This window comes from Mustela lutreola, chromosome 5 (assembly GCF_030435805.1).
Source record: "Mustela lutreola isolate mMusLut2 chromosome 5, mMusLut2.pri, whole genome shotgun sequence".
NCBI lineage: Eukaryota > Metazoa > Chordata > Mammalia > Carnivora > Mustelidae > Mustela > Mustela lutreola.
In genome coordinates this window covers 118901970-118919851 of record NC_081294.1, presented here as the reverse complement: position 1 = coordinate 118919851, position 17882 = coordinate 118901970, and the positions used below count along the sequence as shown (strand labels likewise).

The window sequence follows — 17882 nt, the reverse complement described above, 5'->3', positions numbered from 1 at the left end:
AAACTTCTGTAGGGCACCTGGATCACTCAGTTGTTAAGCATCTGGCTTCAGCTCAGGTCATGATCCCAGGGTCCTGGGATGGAGCCTCACTTCATACTCCCTGCTCAGCAGGAAGCCTACTTCTCCCTCTCCCATTCCCCTACTTGTGTTTCCTCTCTGGCTGTGTCTCTCTCTGTCAAATAAATAAAATGCAATCTTTAAAAAATAAAAATAAAAGCTTCTGCACAGCAAGGGAGCCAACAAACTAAAATACAACCTACTGAATGGAAGAAGATACTGTAAATTACATATCCTATAAAGGGTTCATATCTAAAACATACAAAGAATTTATAAAACTCAACACCCAAAAAATAAATAATCCAATTTAAAAATTGGCAAAAGACATGAACAGACATTTCTGCAAAGAAGACATACAGAAGGTGAACAGATACATGAAAAGGTGCTCATCTTCAGGAAAATGCAAATGAAAACTGCAATGAGGTATTACCTCACACCTGTAGGAAAAAACTAAAATCAAAAAGCACAAGAAACAACAAGTGTTGATGAGGATGTGGAGAAAAAGCAATCCTTGTGCAGTCTTGGTGGGAATGCAGACTGGTACAGCCACTGTGAAGGACATTATGGAGGTTTCTCAAAAAATTAAAAATAGAACCACCAACAATGCAGTAATCTCGCTACTGGGTATTTACTTAAAGAACATGAAAATAATAATTCAAAGGGATGTGTGCACCTCTGTGTTTTTTACAGCATCATTTACAGCAGCCAAATTATGGAAGCAGCCCATGTTCATCGATAGATGAATGGATAGTGAAATAAGCCAGTCAGAGCAAGACAAATAGCATTTGATTTCACTCCTGTGGAAATTAAGAAACAACACAAAGGGGAAAGAGAGAGACCAACCAAAAAACAAACTCTTCTGTACACAACAAATATGGTTTCCAGGAGGGAGGTATGTGGGGAGTTGGGTGAAATAAGTGTTGGAAATTAAGAGTACACTTATCTTGGTGAGCACTAAATAGTGTATGGAATTATTGAATCACTGTGTTGTAGATCTGAAACTAATGCAACATTGTATGTTAACATACTAGAATTAAAGTTAAATTAAATTAAAAAACTAAAATACTACTTCAGTTCACATTTTTCATAAATTTAGAATATCCAAATTTGTTTGAATGAATTAGCTTTTATATCACACAGAAGTTATTATAATATGTTTGAACTAATATGGTTTTTATTAGTATATTTTCAAGGTGTTTTTAGAAATTCATTTATAACAATGTAAATCTATATCTGAATCTAAATATATAAATAACTTAGTCACATTCTTATAGTATATCTGGAAGCCTATAATATTTATTATATGCTGCTTGCCAGCATGCATCTGTTCAACCTCCCTATCCTATAACCCGATGAGATAGGAACCCAGATTCTCTTTGTACCCAAAGTTTTTGCTCTATTTTATTAGAAAGAGGTATAATTTTCAAGGTCTCCCAGGTTTATCTCTTATGTACAGCTGAGATTTTGAGCATCCAAGAAGGTAAGTAACCACTCAAAGACGTAAAGCTGGTTAAACAACACTGTCTGGGTAAGAACTGAAGTCCTGTAGTGTGAGGGGAAAGCACACACATGTGTTTATGTATATAAATATATTATCTCCGGCAATTGCGAATAGTAATCTTTGCATAATTCTTAAATTATTAATTCTTTGAAAACAGTTTACTCGTTTTCATTTTTCGTAGTATAATCACGGACAGATCATTCAGTTACCATGTCTTATAAAGCAGGGATATCAGATATTAAGCATTTACATTTGACTCACTGATGCTTTACAGTAATTGTCCTGGCTACACAAAAGCTCTTCAGGACCCCCAGAAAATCGCTGCTTCCCTAATTACCTCCTCTCTGTCATGCCCTAAATTTCTATAAAAGATACTATGTATGTAATGCCTTACTTTCCTAAATAGAGCATATTGAAAATAATTTAACCTTTTCTTGATGACACAGGTTGACATGAGTTTTTGCTATATCATAATTATAGCTTTAGATTCAGATATAGATCCTATGAATCATACTTAGGTTCTGACTATTCCATTTTGTTTAGAGAACATTCTAGACTAAACTGTCTGGAATTCTTGACATGTCGTCAGTGTGCTGCCATAAGGCTCATTAACTTTAGGGTTATCAAATACTCTTCCCCAACACACACACACACACACACACACACACACACACACACTTACTGACTCCAAAGGTATTTCTTTTGCCTCTCTGCTGAATTATTCATTAGATGGTAGTAGCTAAATCAGCCTTGGTGAGTGAAGTGCATGCATGCTTGTGAGCCTATGCATCACATCTACCTTTGCCACTCCGGCTTCTCCATTCAAGCACTGATTGTGCCAGCTCTGAGTTAGCCAGTGTCATTGTCGGACAGATATAAACCGGCTGAGCGTTTTTGTCTTCTTGATTGTTTGTTGCTTCTTTGGTGATGGACACTCAGTGGTGAGTAATAATGTAACACAAGGTCTTCACTTAGTATAGGTCATTACTTTCTGCAAGCTTCTAAGAGTGAGCCTACCAAGGAATTATCCCCATCTCTAAGGATTCATGCTAAGATGTTGTGGTAGGCAATAATGGTCTCTAGAGATAGCCACTTTCTAATCCGTGGAACCTGTGACTGTGTTACTTTACATGGCAAAAAAATTTTTTGCGGGTGTGATTAACATTAAGGACCTTAAAATGGGGAGATTTTCCTGGATTAATCATAATCCAGTGTTACCATAACAGTTCTTAAAAGTAGAAGAGGGAAGCAAAAATAAGAGTCAGAGAAGGAGATATGACTCTGGAAACATGGTCAGAAAGATGCAAGGCTGCTGGCTCTAAGATGAAGGATAGGAACTGTAAGCCAAGAGGGTAGCCTCTAGAAACTGGAAAAGGCAAGCAAATTGATTTTTTAAATCTTCAGAAAGGAGGGGCACCTGGGTGGCACAGACGATTAAGTACCCAACTCTTGGTTTCAGCTCAGGTCATAGTCTCAGGGTTTTGAGCTCAAGCCCCATATCCAGCTCCATGCTCAGCATGATGTCTGTTTGAGTTTCTCCCTCTCCCTCTGTACCACCGCCACTAAAATAAATAAATAAATCTTTTTTTTTTTTTTAATTAAAAAACAAAACAAAAACCTTGAGAAAAGACACTTTGTTTGTAGCCCCTGTCAGACTTCTGACATACAATACAGGAGTATAAGATAATAAACTTGTGTTGTTTTAAGCCATTAAGTTTGTGGTAATATGTTAGTGCAGCAATAGAAAATTTAGACATGTGTTATTTCGCAGCCGGTGCGACAAATCGACCAGGAACGTGAGGATAAGAGGATGGTGAAAAGAAATTAAGAGACAAAGAGATGGGGGCAGGAGGAGCACTGAGGAGGATGTCCAACAGTGCTAAGCTTATTCAAAGCACTAAGGCCATATATATAGTGATAATAGAAGCAATACACCTGCGTCTAGTTAAACAACCACGAGTTCCCATAATAAGTTTCACACTTAACTATAAGCAGACCTCGTGATGCCAAATGGCTGATGCCAGTACAATTGTTCTGTATTGATACAGCAAACCTGAAAGTAATTTATGGGCTGTACTAGGGCAACAAGGACCAGCAATGAACTTTTGACCCCAACCGAATTGTTCTCATTTGTTTAGCAAGCGTGTGGGAAGTCACGTAGGCGAGCGCACAACACATAGCACAGACCCTTTCTCAGTGCTACTCAACTTTTCCCATCCTAAACCTTTTGTTAGGTTGTTCGGACTTTAAAGGAGGCACAAGTCAGGGCCTGGTTTGGTGCGCGTCTCAAGCCTTATTGCAGCCTCCCACCGTGTTAAATCCTCTATTCTGAGAAAATATGTATTGATAAACTCTCCTTATCCAAGTGAATGCTCTGTCCTCCTTGATCCAGCATCTTTCTATGCACTTCCCTTGCTCGTGCCTGTAAGTACTGATGAAGCTCTGCAACTCCTTCATGGTTTTGTCCCTTTCCTCTCTTAGGAGGCCCAACACTTCCCTGGCTAAGGTATACTGTAACTTTTTTCTAGTTATTGGGCTAGGGTCAGAAGCAGAAGTGAGAGTGGAGAGGTCAAGGAAGCACATGTTGTCTAGCAAAGGCAGTGGCTTCTGCATCATCTTCAAGCATGTACTAGCTTTTAACTCCAAAGCCTGGTCTACTTCTGCAGGCCCCGTGAAGGTTTAGGGGAATCAGGATTTAAGAGATTTAGATGCTCCCACTCAAATGACTCTAGGTCCCAGTCCTTGTGAATTAGGGCTCTAACCCCATATTGCACATGTCCAGCTTTCTCTGGAGCTCTACTTCCATTACAAAAGTACTGGGTCTACACCTTAGATTCTTTTGCCTTCCTACTGTAGAAGGTGAGAGTCTCTTCATATGCTGCTAAGGATGTTCTCTGGCTTTCACTGTTTTGTGCTCATTAATCACTCTCAGCCTTTGACTTACCCCCACCCCAAAGCGTCTATTGCCCTTGGAAATGGCTATCCAATTCTATAGTCTTTATTAATGATATACTTTTCAATGCCAATACATATACCTGCTGGTGTATTCCTTTCTACCAGTATATACTTCCAGCTCATTATTGATGAAAGTTTTGAGTGGTTGCACTGCTACTGTATGCCAGGGTTATCAATGTTCCACTTACTACAGGCATTGAGGTCTTGTTACAGCTAACCAGTGGGCAGCAAATTCAGCTCCACAATTTCTACCTTAGAGTCAGCCTTTTTCAAATTGTTCAGTGGAGCCAACTATCATAGATCATATTCCCTTAGAAGCAGACTAATAGAGAGATGAGCATAATTATCTAATGAGCCAGTAGGAGATTTACTGGAGATTATTCTGTGTGAACACCTGTAGGGAATTGAAGGAATCATAGTTGGCCCTCACAGGGATCAAAGATAGTTCTCCCAAATTGGGACAAGGGAACCAGCACTAATCAGCCATTGGAAGAAGTTGCCCTCCTAGAAGGAGACATAACCATGGCATGTTGGTTCTCTTCCCCTGAAACCAGTGGCAAGAGTGAGTGGTTTGGCTGCAAGAGTTGTCAGCCATCAACACTCAAAGCAGATGGGATAATGAATTCTTCGACTTTGTGGGGGTAGGTTTTGGGGTACTAGGCAGTACATCACAATAAAACTCCCGCCATTACTATATGTATTCATAAATAATGTGTTGCTCAACTTGAAATATTGAGCAATAAGCACAGGTGTAGGTGTTTAAGGAAAGGAAATACTGTTCATACTAGATGAAAGCCCTTAGTACAAGATAAGCTGAACATATAGTTTGACCTGTGCTATGACCTCAGCTTCCCTCAGCATTTACCATAGCCCTTTTATAGGAAAGCCAAGGAAGAATGTAGTCTTGAAAAACTTGGCTTTCCATTGTTGGAGCATTTAGCAGAGAAAAGTAGCAGAAAAATGTCTAGAAGGAGGCTGCTACTATAGTATTTCCTATTTCTCAGCTCCCCATGGTCTACTGCTAGCTCCTAATTTAGTGAAAATAGAATGCTTTTTGTGCGCTATATTTGGTGTCCTCAGCTGAAACAGCAAAAGAGCATGAACGTGAGACAGTCTCATCAGTGTTATGTATACAAACAGAGATCTAAGTCAGACTCATTAAGTCATCATATCTTAGGATGATGACGCAATGGTAGTGGAGGTCATGGTTATGACAGTCCTCAGCATATCTATCTCTTAAGTTGCACTACTATCACCTAGTCTGGTTGCCCACTATCACCCTGGAATCTTCCTTCAGCATTTTTTTGAAGATTCCTTTTGTCTCTTTTTTATTTCTTCTATTTCCTATAGTTCATGTCTTCATTTTTTTTTCTAGTTTATTTCTTACTTTGAAAGAGCATATCTTCCAGTTGTTTCTTCAGAAGAGACTAATGAGATACAATTTTTTTCATTTTTGTGTGTCTGAAAATGTTTTTACCTTATTCTTCTATTTGATGATATTTTGGCTGGCTGTAGAATTATAAGTTGGATATTATTTTCCTTTTGAATTTTGAAGACTTCTTTTTTTATCATGTTCTTGATTCTTTTGTTACTGAAAATTCTAGAATTGTTCTGAATCCTAATCATTCATTTTTCTTTTTTAACACTTACAGAATCTTCTCTTTATTCTTGGATTCTAAATTTCACAGTGACATACCTTTATATAGATCTCCATTCATCCAAAGTACTGAGTACTTTGTCAGCCTTTTCATTCTAGCAGCTAGTGTTCTGGGAAATGTTCTTAAATATTTTGTTGTTGATTTCTTCCCTTGTGTTTTATCTTTTTCTTTTTAGAACTGTTTTGGACAATTAATCTCTTACACTTTATCATTGGACTTACTACTTTTCTTTTTTATATCTTTTGCTTCTAGGAGATTTCTTTAATTAATCACCTAATTCCTCTATCAGGTTTTTCCTGTGTTTTGCTTCTAATTTGTAAAAACTCTTTATTCTTTGAATATTTCTCTTTAATAATACACTTGTTTTATGCATGTACTGTCTTCTCTGATCTCTCTAAAGATAATGGTAGTGTTTCTGAAATTTTCTTCTTTCATCGAAGTTTCAGTTTCTTCCAAATTGGTTTTTTCTATTTATTCTGGTCTGAATATTTTGTATTGTAGACTTTCTTCATATGTCTAATGCTGTTTGGCAGGCTGTTCTTGTTTATTAGTGGGCATTAAAAAGCTAATTGAAAACTGTAAGCATAGGGATGGGGCTTATGACATTCAAGCTTCACTGTAGGCAGTCTGAATAGTCTGGTTGCTGAGAATTTTTCCAACATGCCCCCCCCCCCCCACCAATTTGTCTCTCTCTCTCTCTCTCTTTCTCTCTCTCTGGGTGTGCTGGAATGTTTTCTAGCTTTATTGAGATGTAATTAAAATATAACAATTGTCTAAGTTAAAGGTATGCAACATAGTGATTTTATGTATGTATACATTGCAAAGTGATAACCACAATAAAGTTAGCACATTCATCAGCTCACTTAGTTACACCTTTTGTTTGTTTGTTTGTTTGTTTTTGATGGGGAAAACTTTTAAACCTACCCTTTTAGCAATTTCAAACATACTATATAGTATTGTTAACTGTCGTGATCATACTGTTTATTACATGCCCAGAACTTACTCATTTTATAACTGGAAGTCTGTACCCTCTGACCACCTTCACACATTTCCCCCCAACCCCAACCCCTGGCAACCATCAGTTAATTCTCTTTTTCTATGAGTTGAATTTTGGGAGGGTTTGTTGTTATTTTAGATTTCACATGTAAGTGAGATCACTTATTTTAGATTTCACATCTAAGTGAGATCATGTATTTGCCTTTCTCTTCATTTTTGTCTTTAAAACTTTTAGTGTAGTCAGCCTGGTTTGATTTCTCAAAGAGTCCCTTGGTCTTCTGCCTAAAGACTGGGAATCTGACTGCATACAGTCTGGAGGTCTAAAGGGATGAAGGTTGGGGGAAGAGAAAGAAAGCACATCACCGCATTCTACATTCAGTTTGCATATGTTAATGATAAACCCATTTCAAAATCTCTCTTGTTCAGGATGTATAAAGAGATTTACTAAAGTGTGTGGAACGGAAGATGGGAAAACAACTACTTTCAGGAAACCTCATTTGAACACATATATCCTACTTTCCTTCAGTCCTGAGATTCCTAGAATCCTATCCCTGTGCTTTGGAGAATTTTGCAGCATAAAAGGAATTGATACTCAGCTTCCCTCATGGCCAGTTTGGGATTTGACTTTCATAGATCTGCTGAATTGGTTACCATTCTTCGGTCTGCTCTCTATCTTCCAAAATGCCATAGTGTTTTCTCCCCTGCCTTTTCCTCCTAGGCCTTGTGGAATTATGTCTTTGTAAGAAGAAAAAAAAAAGAAACTTTTACTATAGTTTTTGTGGGTTTAGAGAGAGAGTGCTGACAGTTATTGATGTTTAATTTGCTGTTCTAAGCTGGAACTGAGATCATAAGTATTTAGAGCAAGGGTTGACAAACTTTCTTTAAAACCTTGTGAGTTTAACTAATTTAAACTTTCAGGCTATGTGGACTTTGTCACAACTCCTGAACTCCACTGTTGTAAGGCAAAAGCAGCCATAGATCATACATAAACAAGTGGACATGGCTGTGTTATAATAAAACTTTATTTACAATAGGTTTCATGAACTCTGTTTAGGAAAAAAGATTTACCCTTTTTTTTTTTTTTTTTTTTGGCCAGCTTTACTAGATATAATTTAGATACTGTAAATTGTACCAATTTTAAATATACAGTTAGATGTGATTGATAAATGTATGTCATTGGGTAACTATCACTACCATCATGGTAGAAAATAATTTCCATAATCCCAAAAACCTTTCTTTTGTGTCTTTTGGCAGTCAGTTTCCTCTTTTCAGCTTTTGACACTGCCAACTGCTAAGGTACATTTTAACACTGTAGTTTTGGCTTTTCTAGAATTTCCTATCAGTCGATTCATATAATATGTAGTCTTTTTTGTCTAGCTTCTTTCACTTAGCCTTTTTCTTTGTTGTAGATGAATAGATGGCAGAAAATTAAGAATAGTTCTTAAGCTCAGTTTCTCTCTCATAAGATGGCAGAAGCTATTCAAAAAAGAAGAATATGCTTAACTTTCAGAAAACAAGCTTTTTCATTTCTTTTTTCATATGAACCTGTATGTGTTATCTATATAAGCAACACTCTTGTCCCTTTTTCTTAAAAGCCCTTGGCCATTTGGTTCATTGCTGCAAAGCGGTGATTTTGGTTATGCTTACATAGAAGAAAGGATATTAAATGCACTTCAGCAATACAGTACACAGTGACTAATATTACATATATGGGCATCAGACTACGTAGGTTTGAACTCTGGCTCTGCCATATACTAGCAGTTTTCTTGAGTTAGTTTCTTAATTGTTCTTTGCCTGTTCATCTAATTATGGGGATAATAACCGTACCTATTTCATAGGATTGTTGTCTGGATTAAATGAGTTACCATTTATAAAGTATTTAGATCTGCGCCTGCCTTAATAGAGGTCGTGGAAGCATTACTATGATTGTACTATAGGTTGCACTAAAAGAAGAAAGCCTAAATTTGTTAGAGTGAGTAGAATCATTAATAGCATAGTTTTGGAATCTAAGTATCCTACCAGCTCTGGCTGCCTCCCATTTCAGGTTACCCCTATTTTATGGCAATTATGGCCCAATCACAAAGCATTTGGCACCATTTCCATAAATAATGGACCGTAATTGTTTGCTTATCTATTTTTTACTAACTTCTTGTTAGGTAATTATTGTTTAAGCTTCATATTGAACCAGATTTTAAAAAACAACAAAGTAAGGTTAATGTCAGCCCAGTACGATTTAAAAGGATAGGTGGTAAGATAATATAGCATAAGAGTTCAGATGCTAGAACCAGACAGGTTAACTGGCAATCTGTCAAGTTGTATGACATTGGGAAAATTAATTACTCTCTGGAAACTTGGATATTTGGAGTTTCTATTCATAATATCATTATAAACATTAAATGAGGGAGAGGATATAGCCAGTTTAAGTGGTTTTGTCCTGTGCAAAATATGGTGATAACTTGGTGCTGAGATAGTAAGAATGGAAATTAGGAGAAGTTTATAAATTCTAGAAACATTTTGGAGGATAGATTGAATTGGATAAATATGAGAGATAGGAGAAGGGAAAAACATCAAGAATGACTTCCAGAGTTTTGGCTTGAACAACTGGGTGGGTGGAGGTACCACTTAGCAAGATGAGAAAGACTGAAAGAAAACAGGTGATGAGGAGTCAAGAAACCAATTCAGATTTTAATTTTGGACATGTTAAGCTTGAGATATGTGAAATTCAAATATGTTTTATACAGTTCTGAATACTGATCTTTTGTCAATTATCTTCATTCTGTTCATAGCCATTTATAATTTATTAATGTAGCCATATTGACAAGTAACATAGTCTTGAATCTGCCTTTTAAGATTGATAGCTGTCAGTAATATCTTGACACCAAAAGTGTCAAGGCAAAAGTTGATAGCTGTAAGATGCTCTAGCTTATAGATTCTTTTATCTGTTTTCATTATGTTTAAGTTTGAATCTTATGAAATTGCCACTTTTTAAGGTTAAGAATGCCTCTAATAGTGGTGCTTCATATGGATCAATTTAGTATTTAGAAACAAAATAATGGTGTTCTATTTTTGAAGATGTTTTTATTATATGTATGCTATAGCATTTGTTTTTATGCATTCGTGTATACCCCTAGTCCTTTAATCACTGTTAAACATAAATGCATACACTATTTTTTAAAGATCACACATTTAAAATATGCCAAATGAAGATAAATTTTTAGTCCTAATTACTTAAATGGATTGAAATTAAAATATAACTCATGTAACATAAAATATATTTTATACATAGCTATTCTTATAAATGTTCTGTACTAATGTACAATTTATAGTTTGTTTATGTACAGAGGAGTTAGCAGAATCATCTAAAAGCTCAAGCTAAAGCATATAATTTCCTTGTGTGTATCTTTCTAGTCTCAGATGGTGTTTGTGTTTCATTTCTTCTAGAAGGTACCAAATTGGCCAGTTTTTAAAAATACAAATTTTCTTTCATCTTGTACCTGTGGGTTAGTTGGGTAAAAGATGGTAATGTACATTTTTGCATCCTCAGAAATCCATTTGATGTGAGTTTTCTGCCTCCATTTAGATTTTGGTGAGATTACATTTTACCTAATGAAAGTCTTAGCTTTGTAAAAGAACACCCTTTGATTTGTAAATTTTGCTGTAAAAAAAAGTTTAGATTTTCTATAAGTGTTCTTCCTCTGGTTGATGTTTTCAGTGTAAGTAGCAAATCAGTGAAAGAGCTGAGGATTGTGGGTGGTGGTGGGAGTGTATGTATGTGTGACGTCCATGACTCAACTAAAAGTAGTGACATAGGTTATGTGCTAGTTTAACACCCAGAATGCTAGATTTTAGTATTCATAATTTTCTTAGTAGATATGCTTACCAACATAATCACAGAAGGGTTTATATGAAATTAAAAAAAAAAATCTTGACATTTTGACTTTAAAATTGGACACTTAAAAAACTTTCAAATTTGGGGCACATGGGTGGCTCACTTGTTAAACATCTGCCTTTGGCTCAGGTCACGATCCCAGGGTCCTAGGATTAACCCATGTCAGGCTCCTTGCTCAGTGGGAAGCCTGCTTCACCCTCTCCCATTCCCCTTCTTGTGTTCCCTCTCTCACTGTGTCTTTCTCTGTCAAATAAATAAAATCTTCAAAAAATAAACAAATCAATGAACAAACTTTCAAATTCATTAAGCTTTCATTTTACTTTTTCTAATATCTGTTATGAGTTTAAAGTATATATTTTAGGAGCATTCATTTTATAACTTTGTAGCAACAGGTTAGCTGAAGAAAAAAAATCTGTCAAATTTGGCAATGGTTCAGAAAATATGTGAACCTGTCACTGTAAGCAGTCTCAAAGGGCGAAATGCTTTACAGGAGCTAATTAACCTTAGAAAATAATTACACAAATATGCAAATGTTGTTTAGATAATTCCATGTGTTATCAGCTCAGGTAGTCCATCATAAATGCAGACCTTGCAATGCCTAGGTAGTAGAATCTGGCATACGTGATAAGGCTTTGGTTAGTGCATCACTTCTGTTTGGCTTTTAACAATTAATGATGGCAAGAGTACATAAGGAAATCCAACCTGTACTCTGAGTACAGCCCAGTTCCACAGTGTAAATATCCTATGCATTCTGCCACCAGCAAACTCTAATTAACAGATTAGCTGCTTTTCTTTTCATGTGCTTTGTGTGTTTATATATTCTAAATTCATCCAACTTGAAGTTAATCAATACAAAATGACCTCTGGTGTGAAATTCATGGAAAAACCTATGGAGAAGATTTAGTATGCTTACATTTCTGTAATTGAAGCATATCAGGTAGTCTTTCTTAGTGAAATGTGTTTGGTTTCCAAAAACAGTGCTAGTAATACACAGTCTCTGGATTATGGTTTGTAAATGTGTAATGGCTGTGGACATAGTATGGGCTGCAGGTTGGAAATGACACAAATTTACCTAAGAACACTGTCGTCTCATTCATAAAAGTTGAATTTTAGTAATACAGTATGTAAGAACTATATGGTAAAAACCACTCTAAATTTATTACTTCCTGTGCTACCACTATTGTACTTAACTGTTGTAGGGGGCAGCAAATATTTGGCAGAATTTCTTTTATCTTAAAATGGTGGGATCTGGCTCTCTTAAAAAGCGAATTGTAGAAAGCTATAATTTTGTGAAAGCTTTGGGAAGTAGTCACATTTGAAAGGCAACTCTTTTATAGCCAAGATTTATCTCCTTTATCACCTGTTTTTTTTAAAATAATATCTTTCTTTAAGTTTTTATTTAAATTCAAGTTGGTTAATATACAGTGTAATATTACACTTTTTATCCAAATGAGAATCTACCTTCTAATTGCTTATATTCTAGAAGGAAGGAAGAAGTGACATGGCAGATTAAAGAAATAGCAGGATAGAGAAGAACCAGGGAAATTGTACGGGATTCAGTTTAAGCTAACTGGCTAATAGTAGAAGTGACAGGTAAACTTGAGCCAACAATATTTTTCAGTAGTTTTAAACATAAGCAGGCCAATAATATATATAAATAGATGTATATTTTTCTCTATATTTCTTATAAGATATTGTGGGTCAAAAGTTAGCAAAATCTTCTCCCCTTCTACATGAGAATTTGATCTTTAGTTAACTTTCTAGCTCTGTATCCCTGGAAGCCTGGTAAGGTGGTATCTTAAATTGGTTTTCCCAGGAAATAGATTCTGAAGGTGCATGCAGGAAGTTTGTTGGGGAGTTCTCTTGGAATCAGCACCTGTAGGGGAGTTTAAAAAATAGAATTTGGCAGAAGAGGTTGAATTGCAGTACAGTAGCAACAAAGGCCTCATCTAACTCCATGTGAATCTCTGGATCTGAGATGGCTTTTGAGGCAAGAGCTAGAGCCTTTCATAAGATCCATGTCATTTTGACCCATCATGGGGTGTAAATTGCCCCAGAGATGGGATTGTAACTTCAAGCTAGATAACTTTCTTTGGCTGAGAACAGTTCCTAGAGTATGCCTCATCTAAAGCTATCAGCTGCTAACACTTGCAACAACTCCAGAAATGAGTACTGTATAACTAAGGGGATTCTTGGAAGCATACTGTAGCATCTACAGTAAGTGCACAGTTGGTAGGGAACATTGCCTATGGTAGAAAATGACCCCTGATTGATAAAGTGCTTCTGAATTAGAGGAAATTATAATGGATTATAAATGCCAAAGCTTTGATCTTCCCTGAGGCTAATAACTCTTGTAATTGGGCATGTCCCTTACAGGGAGGGATCCTGGAACCCTATGCTTGGAAGAGGTTATTAGTTTCTGTGTGATATAAGACTTCTAAGGCAGGATAACTCTTGCATCTGCCTAAGGTGAGTCTGACTCCCTACCAAATTAATATTCCATGGTCCAAAGACAGTAACTCTTGGAAGGCTGTCTGGTCTGCTACAGGAGCTGCTACAAAGCTCTGACTAAAAAGGAATGGCGCTTCCATATATATTTTAGGGGTTGATAAATGGCAGGTGTGGTTCAGAATAGTCTTGTGTAATTATTTAGTTGTGACCATAGATGGTCCCTCTTAACTGGGTATTGTAGGCATTTTTTTTTTGTTGTTGCATCTCAGTTCTTAGAACAGTTGGTTTTAAAATCTAAAGCTAGAGAGTAATATGATAACCTTAAAACCAGGCTGAAAATTTTTAAGTACTTGGGGCACATGGATACTTGAGCTTTCTTTTTCTCACTGCTGACAGGCCACTCTTAACAGGTATTCACTCCATAGATGTTGAGGGAAAGACTCAGCTATGATACTAATCTCTGAAAACAGTAGTCTTATTTGTGAATGGTGGAAAGAACTGTTGGTTCTTAGCTCTCCGTTACTCACAGATGGGTCCTTTGGCCTCATTGGCAATTTCCCTCATATCCTATGAGTCACAAAGTTTTGCTGATTCTTCCTTTATAATGACTCATTCTGTCCCTTCTTTTCCATTCACTCTGCTGTCACCCTGAGTAGTATTTATAGTCTTTATCACTTCATTTATGAATTACTGAACTCTGTTTTTAAGTTTTGCCTAATCTGAGCTGCACCATGAGATCCCAGACTGAATTTCATGGTAGAGCTTTGTCTAGGGTTTTCAGACTAAGCTCTTCTGTGACATACAGTTGATTTATATCTCAGCCCTACTGTAAGTTGAAAATGTCATAAATCAAAAATGCATTTAATGCACCTAACCTACGGAACATCATAGCTTAGCCTTGTTCACTTTAAACATGGTCAGGATACGTTAACTTAGAGTTGGGCAAAATCATGTAATACAAAGCTTTTTTATAATTTTATAAACGTATGTATATGTTTTATATTTTATAGTAAAGTGTAATTTTTCGAATACTGTACTGAAAGTGAAAAACAGGAAGGTTGTGTAGATACAGAATGGTTGTTGAGTGTATTGGTTATTTACCCTAGTGATTGTGTGGCCAACAGAGCTGTGGCTCACTACCGCTACCCAGCATCATGACAGAGTCTTGTACTACAGATTGCTAGCTGAGAAAAAGATAGAAGTTCAAAATTTGGAGTATAGTTTTTACTGAATACATATTTTATCGTACCATTGTAAAGTCAAAAAAAAATCATTAAGTCAAACCATTGTAAGTTGGTAACCATCTATATTAATGTGTAACCCAGATCTTCCTGGAGTATGAATAAGCTTCCTGGAAATAGTGAGAAGGAAGGCTTGAAAGGTAGATTTAGAGGGGATGTTGGCTAAGAGTTCCAGTTATTTTGTACACATTGGGGACCAGTTCAGTAAATGGCTTTTAGGGCTGGAGTGTGGTTGATCGGGGCCAGGCTTCCAAAAGATAGATCTGGCAACACAGTAAAGGGAAAAATCTACTAGAAATGAGAGTAGTTAGACATCTTGTAGGAGGACCCAAAGTGATCTGGGAATAGAAAGGATGGGACAGATTGGGTCTCAATGGTGTCAAGGAAGAATTGTTTCTTCCTTGAAAGGAAAGCAGGGAGGACCTCACTGAGGGCAGATAGTATGGATTTATTATAGGTCCATTGGACTGGATGACGAGACAGTCTGCCTTATAACTTTAAGTGTTAACATTCTTATAATATTACAAACACATTAAAGGCCAGAATCATGGCTTACTTTTCATCATCCTTACATCTTTATTACTAGCACAAAGTCTAATGGGAACAGAGTAATCTCCTTCATGTTTTTATTCTCTCCATATAAAGAAAGATGTTTAGATACATTAAGTTAATGTAAGACATTAAGTTATGTAAGTTATGTAAGCTAGTTAGTTCTGCCTACTGTCAGCAGGTGGAACTTTTGTTATCTGCTTCCTGTTTTGTGTTTACATTTCTTTCTTTGTAAGATACAATTAGGGTGACCAGATGTGTGCATTTTCTCTGGGTAATCCCAGTTTAGACTTGTTCTTCTCATACAATAACTAATAGTATCTTTCTTCACTCTTAAAAGTTTGTATAGTAAATTCTGTGGTCTCTCTACATACATGTACAGAAAAGTGCTAAGTTTGTATTAGTCGGTTTGACTGTAACTTTAAGGAATACATCTGTGTAACTGCTACTCCGGTCAAGAAATGCAACATTGCCAGCCAGTAGAAGTCTTTTTCCTGTTCACAACTCTGTCTCTCGTCCTTAAAGTTAACCACTATGCTGATTTTTATGATAACCATTTCCTACTTTTTAAACTAATGGAAGCTAAATTATTAAAGCCAAAAATACCCTACATGGATTTCTTTCCAATTATCCTTCTTTTTTTTTTTTTTTTTTTTTTAAAGATTTTATTTATTCATCAGAGAGAGAGAGAGAGAGCGAGCACAGGCAGACAGAGAGGCAGGCAGAGGCAGAGGGAGAAGCAGGCTCCCTGCCGAGCAAGGAGCCCGATGTGGGACTCGATCCCAGGACGCTGGGATCATGACCTGAGCCGAAGGCAGCGGCTTAACCAACTGAGCCACCCAGGCGCCCCCAATTATCCTTCTTTTATTTATTTTATATACTTTAACTGTCATCCTGAAGATAAATGTTGTATTTTCATCATTTATTTATTATACTAATTTAATGATTTAGTGAACAAGGCAGAGCTCTTGGCCTCAAGACTTTGATAATCTAACAAGCAATTACAATACAAATTATTCATTATAATGGGAGCATGCACAAGACATTGTAGGACATTACCCAGTCTTGAGGGTGATAGGAAAGACTTTTGATAAAAGTTGATGTCTTGTTTGAGTTTGAAAAAGAAGTAGAAATTATGCAGGGTGAAGTGAGGGCAGAGCACAGGACTCACTTTCTAAACAAAGGAAATAGCACAGAGAAAAGAAAGTTTTGCACAATTAGGTTACTGGAAGTTGTTCCCTGCAGTTAGAACACAGAGAGTGTTCTCTGTGATCTCCTGCTGGGGGAAAAGGGTGCCTTTTGGATCACCTTATATTGCAGAGCAGTGGTAAGAGATGCAGTCAAAGGTAAAAGCCAGATTATGAAAGGTCTTAAATGTCATATTAAGTTTGAACTCGATCTTGAGGGCAATGATTCCTCTTTGAAGCATCTAATAAGAAGTGAGTAACTTGGCAGCATGTTCATATTTGCATTTTAGAAGTTCATTCCTGCTACAGAATTAGAACATTTACATAGGCAATCCTAAAGGCAGTAAAAATGGGCTGGGAACCATTGTAGTCCTTCACTTGTGAAATGATAATGGTTTGAGCTAAGCCAGAGGGAATGAGAACAGAGAGAAGTGGTCGGATTTAGGATACAGCTGGGGACAAAATCAGTGAGATTTTAATGATTGATTATATGTAGAATTGGAGTAAGAGAACAATAAAAATGCCCAGATATTGCCTGGAAGTGGGGAGCAAAGGTGGTGACTTAGGTTTGTAGAGGAAATTTCTAGTGCAGTGTTGAACTGGTTGAGGTTGAAATATCTGTGGGACATCAACAAGTAAATGACTATCAAGCGCTTGGATATATGGGTTTGGAGCATTGAAGAAAAATTTGGGATAGAACTAGACATGAGGGAACAATAGCTTCTAGGTGGCAAGGGAAGTCATGTTTTGGACCTTAATAGGATATTATACAATTTCGAAGATGGAAAATGTGAATAACTTGTCTTCGTTGTCTAATACCATAACATTTTTAGGGAGTTAGTCTTTGGTGTTAAAGCTTCAAAGATATATTCATACAAAATGTTTTCATGATCTTATCAGTTTGTTCTTTGGGGCTTCCCCCCCACACACACATTATCCAGGTTTTAGCTTTAACCACAACATGTATCAACTAATGAAATAAATATAACAAAAAAGAAATTATTATAGAATTGTTAGAATTAAAGCAAGAGGCATACATTTATTAGGGTTTAGCAAGCTAGGGGAAATATGGAAGCCCCCAGGTTTATATGTTTAGATTTTTCCCAGTTCTACAAATAAAATGTGTATGGAAAATACTTTTACAAAAATGTCTATTTTGAAATAATTTAAATAGAGAATATTTGTTAGTCATTTTCTGCTTATATTCAGCTTACAGAGATACTTAAAATATTTGTTAGTAATTTTCTGCTTACTTTTAGCTTATAAAGATACTTAAAATTTTATAAATCAAATAATTTAGATGTATATTTCTTATAATAGAAGTATTTTCAGATACACATGTAGAAATGTAGCTGAATTTTTTAGTGTTAAACCTTCTATCATAAGACCACTGTAACT

The 17882-nt window shown here is 36.3% G+C and overlaps 1 protein-coding gene across 7 annotated transcripts in view; it reads left to right on the top strand.

Annotated features, from left to right (window-relative positions):
• ARB2A (ARB2 cotranscriptional regulator A) overlaps window positions 1–17882 on the top strand; it is a 434723-nt gene that overhangs the window by 219415 nt on the left and 197426 nt on the right. The window lies entirely within an intron of this gene.